The 10432-nt window shown below is 42.2% G+C and overlaps 1 non-coding gene across 1 annotated transcript; it reads left to right on the forward strand.

Moving 5' to 3' along the window:
- The first annotated feature begins 7104 nt into the window (after nt 1–7104).
- On the forward strand, nt 7105–7234 carry LOC129674099 (small nucleolar RNA SNORA17). The gene has a single exon (XR_008719774.1). It is a non-coding gene; the product is annotated as a small nucleolar RNA SNORA17 (small nucleolar RNA).
- The last annotated feature ends 3198 nt before the right edge of the window (nt 7235–10432 follow it).

The following is a 10432-nucleotide window of genomic DNA, read 5'->3' on the forward strand; positions in this document are numbered from 1 at the left end:
GCTGGTTCCAACCTCTGTGACATAGCATTGTCTATGAAAGCAGCTGAGGGTCTTACAGTATACTCTAGTAGGCACCATGAAAGACTTTTATGATTAAAAGGAGAAAGGATGGCAGTGGGTTTGGGGAATTAAGAGCAGGTGCCGCATGTCCAAAGAAACGATGACAATTACAAATGAGCAAATATCTTTCAAGAGACATTAGACCCAAGAATCAATAAAGCACAGCAGTAGACAAGGCTTGGTAGATGGGAAAGGGGATCAAGATTTCTCCTATCACAGGATAGATAAATAAATGAATGAATGAATAAATAAATCTTTTTAAAACTGTGATAAAACATATTGTATGTTAGAGGTGAGTCAGGAGATCTGTAAACCATTATAGAAATTGGTCACAATTAATTTTATAAATATTAAGACACCTTAAAAGGTATAATCCAACAAATAAATAATGTGCAAAATGTGGAATGGCAAACAACTGCAATGAACATAATGGTCAAAGAATGTGTTGAGTATAAAGAACTGTATGTCAAACTATAGCCAGAAGCATAAGATACAATACAAAAATGGACAGAGCTGTAAACAGGCAGTGATAGAAGCGTAAATCCTAAAGGTCTTAGAAACAAAAATCCTTCAGGTTTTTGACAGCCAGGGTAAAACAGATGAAAGCGTCAAAAAATGAAAGGATCAATAAGTCATCATTGTATGCCAACTATAGGGACAGAAGTTAAAATGAGTGTTGCCTACTGCTCTAGAGGCTGATTATCAGGTGACCCCTTACCTTTGTGTGAAAAATACCTGCAAAAATTTCTGAAAGACTCTACACAGCAGGGTATCAAAACTGAGACTCATAGCCAAACTTTGGGGAGAGTGCAGGGAATCTTATGAAAAAAAGGGGAGATAATAAGACCTGGAGGGGACAGGAGTTCCACAAGGAGAGCAACAGAACCAAAAAAAATTGGGCCCAGTGATCTTTTATGATACTGATACTCCAGTCAAGGACCATTCATGGAAATAAATAGAACCCCTGCACAAATATAACCCATGGCAGCTCAGTCTCCAAGTGGGTTCCTAGTAAGGGGAACAGGGACTGTCTCTGAAATGAATTTAGTGGCTGGCTCTTTGATCACCTCCACCTAAGGGGGGGGGGCAGCCTTACCAGGCCACAGAGAAAGACAATACAGCCAGTCCTGATGAGACCTGATAGGCTAGGTTCAGATGGAAGGGGAGGAGGACCTCCCCTATCAGTGGACTGAGGGAGGGTCATGGGAGAAGAAAAGGGAGGGCGGGTGGAATTGAGAGGGGACGAGGGAGGGGGCTACAGCTGGGATACAAGGTGAATAAATTATAATAAATAAAAAATAAAATTTAAAAAAAATTGTTTTAAAAACAAAGCTGGACACATTCAACATCATCAGCCACAGGCTTTAGACCAGGCTTAGAATACAAAGCATGTTTTCCCGCCTGTGTACCAGACCTCAGATCCAACCAGAAAGCAATTGGTTACTTCCACAAATGCCATGCGTCTATTATACCAATAGGCACATCTTGCCTGGCATGCCAGTTTTACAACATACAAGGTCAAGTCTGGGTAAGAGTGTTGATGGCTTTCTCCACCCTTCTACAGACTTTCTAGCACCTCCCAGCAGTACAAAAGCTATCCAGGGATGAAGCTTCCATTTTTATCTCCAGCATGATTCTCTTTGACCTGCATTCAGCACGTGTGATGTTTTCAGCAACAGGATCTTGCCATCTAGCTCTGACGGGTACCTGAGAGCAATAGTCTGTATTGCTCTGAGAACCTGTGGGTTCTCCTTGATCAACATGGAGGTAGACCTCATCTGACACTGATTTTTTATTTAATAAGCTATGGCTTCTGAGCACAGCAGTATTCACCTTTGCACCTATAGCTTCTTCTGGGTTTCCAGTCTTCACACACACTCACTCCAACTTAAACGGACAAGTACGAAAATTCAAACCTGATATTCGCATTTGACAAGGAACGGTGTTTTCCTTTCTAAGTTTGGGTCTCCTCAATCAGTATAAAGCTTGCCAGTTTCACCCACATCCCTACAGATTTCATTTCTTTTTCTATAGCCGAATAAAATTCCATTGGTATATGAACCTTTTCACTACCCATTTATCAGTTGACGGTGATCTAGTTTGATTCGGCCTTCTACCTGTTGCAAATAGGGCAGCACAAGCGTATGTGTGCAAGTATTCATGCGCTAGGCTGTAGAGTCTTTTCATTACAAACCCGGAAGCAGCCTAGCTGGCCTGTGGTAGTTTTAGTTTTAGTGTTTTGATATTCCTTCCCAGTGACTTGGCTAACCTAGTTTACATTCCCTCCAGCAACAGGAATAATAATTTCCTTCCCGGCAATATTATCAGTATTTTCTATTTTTTTTCTTGATGCTAATCATTCCAAAAGGTGTGAAATTGAATTTCAAAATGCTTCCATTTTTTATTAGTTCTCTGAAAATTTTGAACATCTCTCTCTCTCTCTCTCTCTCTCTCTCTCTTTTTATTTTCACCCTTCTCCACCAACTCCTCCCAGATCCACCCCTCTTCCCTACCAACCCAATTTTGTGTCTTTTTAACCCATCAAGTCCAATCAGTGTTGCCCAATCATTCTTGAATGTGTGATCTCCCATCAAAGCATGGTTGGGTTAGCAAAGGCTCCACTCTTAGAGAAAATTGCCTTTCCCTCTCCCAGTCACTATTAATTACTAGAAGCTCACCAGCTGGGCCTGGCACTTCATTCCTAACTCACCTACACATTCTGGGATCTGGTCTGCCTTGAGTTTGCACAGGTTTTGCGCACTCTGCCACAACCACTGTAAGTGTGTATGTACAGCTACCTGTCCAGAAGGCTCTGTTTCCTTGTAATTGACCATAAACTATTATACTCTTTCTGCTCCCTCTTCTGCAATAATCTGCAATGCCTTGCTTGGGAGGGAGGGATACGGAATAGATGTCCATTTAAGGATGAGCATTCAGCAATCTCTTTTTCTCTGCACTGGGGTGAGTTGTGGGTATCTATGTTAATTACCATCTACTGGAAATAGGAGCTTCTTGTATGAGTATTGAGAGATGCATTGATCTACAGTCATAACAATAAGTCATTAAGGATCAGTTCAATACTATATCTATTTAGCAAAATAACAGTAGCAGGGTTTCTCCTAGGACCATTAACTTGTCTAGCCATAAATTCTGGAAATGATGATGGTGCCAGGTATAGGTTTCATCTGGTAGAATGGGACTATATAATTCATTCAAAAAGTTTTTAGTCATGCTCATGATGTTGACGCCACTAATGTACCAGTGGGGATGTATTTCCAGGCTAGTCATGGGCCGGTAAGAACCATAATGCTTTTCTCCTCCAGTAGTATATATAGTACAATGAAAACTAGTAAGTAGGAAAAAAAAAAAACTTCTAGGTCAATAACAGCTTTATTTCTTGTGTTCTATGACTCAAGTATGAGATGCCTGGAAGGTAATTAAGAGTATTAGCAATAGACTTTAATGTCTTGGGAGTTTATGAGACCCCACTGCATAACAATTATGAAAGAGGTACCCTATTCCTGGCACTAGGCTGCTTTTTATTTGTTTTCCTGTGGTGTCCCTCTCTGTCTGTGTGTGTAGACTTCCATATGACCTTTTCTCCAAGGTCTTTAGTAATTTAGATTTGTATTTTCTTTATGCCTAAGGAAATGGAAAACTCTTAAATGTTTATTGTCCACTTACATCACTTCTTTTTAAGAATGTTCTGTTTGGTTCTACAGCTGTCCATGTTTTATTAAAATAGTTGGGTTGTTTAACTTTTGAGGTTTTGTACGTTTTAGGTATTAATCCTCTGACTGACGTATGGCTAGCAAATATTTTCTCCTGTTCTGTAGGCGGCATCTTCACTTTTGTCCCCCTTTGATACAAAAATAAGTCAGTTTCATGAAGTACCACTTGTTAATTATTCTTATTTCTTGAGAAATCAGAGTCCTATTCAGAATGTTAACGTTTTGTTCCTGCTTTTCTTTAAAGTTTCACTTTCTGGCTTTACATTAAGGCATTGATCCATCTTTAGTTGATTTGTTTTAAAAGATTTATTTCCATATGCATGTGTTTGTATGGGTCTATGTGAGTGTATATGAGGTGTGTGGATACACACAGAGGCCAGAGAGGGCATCCTCTATCACTCTTCCTATTCCTTTGAGTGAGAGTCACTTCCTGAATCTGGAGATGGTGTTTTCTTGGCAAAGAGGGAAACCAGCCATCCCCACTAATCCTCCTGTCTCTGTTTCTCTTAGAGATGGGATGAACCATTGATAAAGCCAGCTTGCTATTTGGAGATGAGGTTTGAATTCTGATCTTCATGATTTTGCAGCAAGAACTCTTTTTTTTTTAATTTTATTTATTTTCAGAGTGGTTGTTTAAGTTTACATTCCCACCAGCAGTGGAGGAGGGTTCCCCTTTCTCCACAACCTCTCCAGCATGTGTTGTCACTTGCGTTTTTCATCTTGGCCATTCTGATGGGTGCAAGGTGACATCTCAGGGTCGTTTTGATTTGCATTTTCCTAATGACTAATGAAGTTGAGCATTTTTTTAAGTGTTTCTCTGCCATTCTATATTCCTCTACAGAGAGTTCTCTGTTTAGCTCTGTTCCCCATTTTTTAATTGGATTACTTGGTTTGCTGCCTTTCAGCTTCTTTAGTTCTTTATATATACTGGATATCAGCCCTCTGTCAGATAAAGGGTTGGTGAAGATTCTTTTCCAATCTGTAGGCAGTCGTTTTGTTTTGATGACGGTGTCCTTTGCTTTACAGAAGCTTTTTAGTTTCATGAGGTCCCATTTATTGATTGTTGCTCTTAGAGCCTATGCTGTTGGTCTGCCGTTCAGGAAGTTGTCTCCTGTACCAATGAGTTCAAGGGTCTTCCCCACTTTTTCTTCTAACCGATTTAATGTGTCTGGTTTTATGTTGAGGTCTTTGATCCGCTTAGACTTTAGTTTTGTGCAGGGTGATAAGTATGGATCTATTTGTATTTTTCTACATGTAGACATCCAGTTAGACCAGCACCATTTGTTGAAGATGCTATCTTTTTTTCCATGTATGGTTTTGGCATCTTTTTCAAAGATCAGGTGTCCATAAGTTTGTGGGTTTATTTCTGGGTCTTCTGTTCGGTTCCATTGATCCACCATTCTGTTTCTATGCCAGTACCATGGAGTTTTTATTACTGTTGCTCTATAGTACAGCTTAAGATCAGGGATGGAGATACCTCCAGAAGATCTTTTATTGTAGAGGATTGTTTTAGCAATTCTGGGTTTCTTGTTATTCCATATGAAGTTGAGAATATTTCTTTCCAGGTCAGATCCAGCCATATATATCCTAGGCATATATCCAAAAGAGGCTCAAGTACACACACAATAAGGACATTTGCTCAACCATGTTTGTAGCAGCTTTATTTGTAATAGCCAGAAGCTGGAAACATCCCAGATGCCCCTCAACTGAAGAATGATTGCAGAAATTGTGGTATATCTACACAATGGAGTATTACTCAGCAATGAAAAATAAGGAAATCATGAAATTTGCAGGTAAATGGTGGGACCTGGAAAGGATCATCCCGAGTGAGCTGTCCCAGAAACAGAAAGACACACATGATATATAGTCACTTATATAGACATATAACATAGGAGAAACCTATTAAAATCTATACATCTAAAGAAACTAATCAAGAGGACCCTGACTAAAACGCTCAATCCCCATCCCGATAGGCAAAGAGGATGGAAGAAAACAGGAACCAACCTAGAAACCTGCCACAGAGGGCCTCTGAAAGGCTCTGTGCTGCAGACTATCAAAGCAGATGCTGAGACTTATGGCCAACTGTTGGGCAGAGTGCATGGAATCTTATGTAAGAAGTGGGAAATAGTAAGATCTGGAGAGGACAGGAACTCCACAAGGAGAGCAACAGAACCAGAAATTTGAATACAGGGGTCTTCCCAGAGACTCATACTCCAACCAAGTACCAGGCATGGAGATAACCTAGAACCCCTGCACAGATGTAGCCCATGGCAGTTGAGTGTCCAAGTGGGTTCCATAGTAATGGGAAGAGGGACTGCCTCTGATATGAACTGATTGGCCTGCTCTTTGATCACCTCCCCCTGAGGGGGGAGCAGCCTTACCAGGCCACAGAAGATGACAATGCAGCCACTCCTGATGCGATCTGATAGACTAAGATCAGAAGGAAGGAGAAGAGGTCCTCCCCTATCAATGGACTTGGGGAGGGGCATGGTGAAGAAGGAGGAGGGAGGATGGGACAGGTAGGGGAGAAGGGAGGGACTAATGGGGGAATACAAAGTGAATAAAGTGTAATTAATAAAATAAAATAAAATTTAAAAAAATTTTCAAAAAAAATTATTTATTTATTTATTTATTACATGTTATGATTGTAGCCCCCCTTCTCCTCTCCTCCTGGTGCCACACTCCCTCTACCCTTATTCCCCCTCCTCTACTCCTCAGAGAAGGTCCCCCCAACCCACCGTAGCTCATTAAGCTGAATCAAGACTGAGTGAGTCCTCTTCTCCTGTGTCCTGGATAGGCATCTCCACCAGAGGGAAGTGGTCATAAAGCAGGTAACAGAGTCCATCTCACACACAGCCCCTACTCCCCTTACTAGGGAACCCGGGTGGAGCCTGAGCTGCCCATTAACTACTGTGTAAGGAATTTAGGTCCAGTCTAGCAGCAAGAACTCTTAAACTCTTTTCAGCCCTTGCAGGTCATTTATTGATTTATTATAGTATAAAATACACAGATCTATTTTTATTCTTATACTCTTATACGCGTAGATTTTCAGTTTTCCCAACATTATTTATTAAGGAGGCAGGTTTTTGTTTTTGTTGTTTTTTGTTTTTCCCAATGAGTGTTTTTGGCATTCCTCCCTCCCCCAAACATCTGCTGGCTATAGCTGTTTGGGGTTTTTATACAGAACTGCCATTACATTAAATTTATCTACATGTCTGTTTTTGTGCCAATGCCATGCTGTTTCTGCTGCTAAGGATGAGCAAGGTGCCTTGAAAGTGAGTACAGTGTTGAATCACGCTTTAAAATATTAACACCTGCCCCTAGAGACATGGCAGATATAGCTGCTGTGTCACATGGGCGTCAGTAGGTGGCAGAGAGGAGAGATGGCTGTTTATGCTCAGCGTTCTGACCTGTGGACATCTGAATGATTAGTAGCCTACATTATCTGAAAAAAACCAAGCCTGCAACCACCACCAGTTCCACGCCAGGCAGGCCCGGATGGGCTTCCAGGATGGGAAGAGAGCTGGATACCAGAAGAACCCCATCTGCGACAATGGGCCCTGGGTGGGCGTGAGTCTGAGGCTGAGACAACCACCAGACTGGTGCCCTGAGGGCAGAACAGGAAGCTTGCCTGAGATGAACCCCAGTCAGGTGGAGTGCAGGCCCGAGGTGACAGACCCGTGCTCGAGATGACCTCCGCCTGGTGCCGCAACGTATGAGCAGGGCATAGCACTCCTGAGAAAGTAAGTAATAGAGAAATGGAAGAGAAAGACAAACAGAAAGATGTCAAGGGTAGTGAAAACCAGCCTGATGTGAATAGCTGGTGATAGCACCTGGGACCATGGTGGGGTTCTGGTCTGTGCTGCCACCAGGAGCAACATCTGGATCCTTAGCCCTGCAGTACCAGGTGTCTGTTACCACCAAAATCCATCCCTGGTCTGGGATGCTACCGGCGGTCATGTTGATGTCCGAGGGCTGTGCAGAACGGGCCCCACCCTCCCATGAGCATCATGGGAGAACTGGCCCTAGAAGCATGAGAGCAGGCGAGCCGACCCTAACCAGCTAGAGTACTCAGGAGAGTGGGCCCTGCAGAACACTAGAGCTTACCCTGGTGTCGGGGATGTGGGTGAGATGGCTCTGAGGGCATGGGTGAGGAAAAGATGCTCCCCTCCCCTCTTGCCACCGACAGCAGGCAGGAGAGTAGACCCCAAGGTCATCAGAGCAGGAGAGCTGCTCCTGCCCCTCACCTTCTGCAGCACTCAGGAGAGCAGGCCCTGTACCTCATCTGGGCAACCCAGTAGAGCTGATCCTGAGTGTGGGTGAGCCGGCCCCATGGATATAAGCATGGGACCATTAGCCCTGCCACGTGTCTGCCATGCAGCAGTGTCGATGAGGGAGAGATGTCCTCCTCCACCCTCGCTCCTTGCCTCCCACGGCAGACAGGAGAGCTGGCCCCAGGGTCATGAGAGTAGGAGGACTGGCCACACCTGTGAAGGTGGGATCTGCACCCCTTCTTGGCAGCAGGGTAGAGCTGGCTCTTATTGCAGGTGTTGTAGGTGAGCCTGCCCCAAGGGCATGAAGTGTGAGAATTTCAGATTCCTCTCAGGCCTAGAGCCAGGGCTTTGAATTAGTCGATCCGAGATCTACCTTATCTATGAACTGCTGGAGTGCATGAAGGGGTTGGTGCTACAGATCCAGAACCACAGGGCAGCAACAGGATATCCCAGAGGAGCCCCAGTGAGGTTCCAGTATGAACAGAGTAGCAGAAGCCAGAGGCCTCTTATCAGACCAGCAAGTCATTGTAACGAACATTTGCAAGCAAAGAAGTGTGGACCACAGAGAATACTGAAGGTCACACTGTGAGGTCACACAATGAGGTTTTTGTCTCTGTTAAAAGTGAAGTACAAGGACCATGTATGGATATAACCTAGAACCTCTGTTCGGATGTAGCCCATGGTAGCTCAGTAACCAATTGGTTTCCCATAGTAAGGGGAACAGGGACTATTTCTGACAGGAACTCAATGGCAGGCTCTTTGACCTCCCCACCCCCCAAGGGAGGAGCAGACCTGCCAGGCCACAGAGGAGGACTTTGCAGCCAGTCCTGAAGATACCTGATAAAACAGGGTCAGATGAAAGGGGAGGAGGTCCTCCCCAATCAGTGGACTTGGCAAGGGGCACAGTGGAGATGAGGGAGGGAGGATTTGGGAGGGAATGAGGGAGTGGGATACAGCTGGGATACAGAGTTAATAAAATGTAATTAATAAAATAATAAAATAACTGAAAAAAAAGTGGAGTACAAGAGTGGAGTGAGTACAGGAGAGGGAGAGATGAGTGGAACTGTGGTGCATGATATAAAATTCACAAAAAAACTAATAAGTTTAAAAATAATAAATAATTATTATATACAATGTGTTATATTACTAACAGTCATATCTAGTTATATCATTATAAATATAAATTTATTATTATTACTGCATTTGCCTCAAGATTGCTTTTCCTACCCAAGGTCTTTTGTGCTTCCAGAACAATTTTTGTTATTTTAAATTCTGTGAAGAATATTATTGAATTTTGATTAGATTAAATTGACTCTCTAGATTATTTTTAGTAAGATATTTTAGTAGGATAGCCATTTTTAAGACAACACCAAGTCTCCCAAACTATGAGCTTTGGAGTACTTTCCATCTTTTATTATTTACTTTAATTTTTTTTTCTTGTGTCTTCCATTGTAGGGGTTTTTCACTTCTGTTATTGGGTTTATTTCAAGTATTTTCCCCTTATTTCTTCATCAGTATGTTTGTTATTGATACTTAGGAAGGTTACTGAGTTTTAGTGTTGTTTGTATCCTGTCACTTTCCTGAAAGTGTTGGCTAGCTCTGACAGTATTCTCTTGGAAACATTATCATCTCTTATCTGAAGATCACATGAGCAAATGAGGATGCTTTGACTTTTCCCTTTCCTATCTTTATCGCTTTTATTAGTTTCCCTTGTGTTTCTGCTCTAGTTAAGATTGCTAGTACTAGACTAAATAAGACTGGAGAAAGTGAACACCTTGTTCTGTTCCAAATATTAGTGGAAATGTTTTGAGTTTTCCTACACTTACTGTACTATTGGCTATATGTTTGACATATGTATGTTTATTATGTTAATATATGTTCCTTTGGGTCTCTGTTTCTTCAGGACTTTTATCATGAAATAATGTTGCATGTTATCAAAATATTTTAATACCTATTGAGATGATCATGTGACTTCTGTCTTTGGGTAAATTTATGGGATGTATTAAATTTTTTCATTTTCATATGTTGAACCATGTTCCCTGTAAAGCGAACTTTTATTTGCCTGTTTCAATTGTCACTGCCTCTGTCTGCTAACAGGCCTAGTCCTAGAAACTTCTGGCCTCCGTACAATCTAATCTAGGCCTAATCTGAGACTTACTGCTTAATTAGCTCATCCTTTCTTCATCTTTCTGGCTGGCTGATTCAACCTAGCTGCTCTGGTTTAAACTCCTCTTCCAGCTGACTTATGCAATCTGGCTTTTCTCTCGGCCTCTGGATTGCTCTTCTTGGCCTCAAACGAATTCCAGCAATCTGTTCTAATCTGGCTCCTTCTCATTCTCTGGTTCATTCATTCTTCACCTGAATTCT

This window comes from Psammomys obesus, unplaced genomic scaffold (genome assembly GCF_907164565.1).
Source record: "Psammomys obesus unplaced genomic scaffold, mPsaObe1.curated_primary_1811, whole genome shotgun sequence".
NCBI classification, from domain to species: domain Eukaryota; kingdom Metazoa; phylum Chordata; class Mammalia; order Rodentia; family Muridae; genus Psammomys; species Psammomys obesus.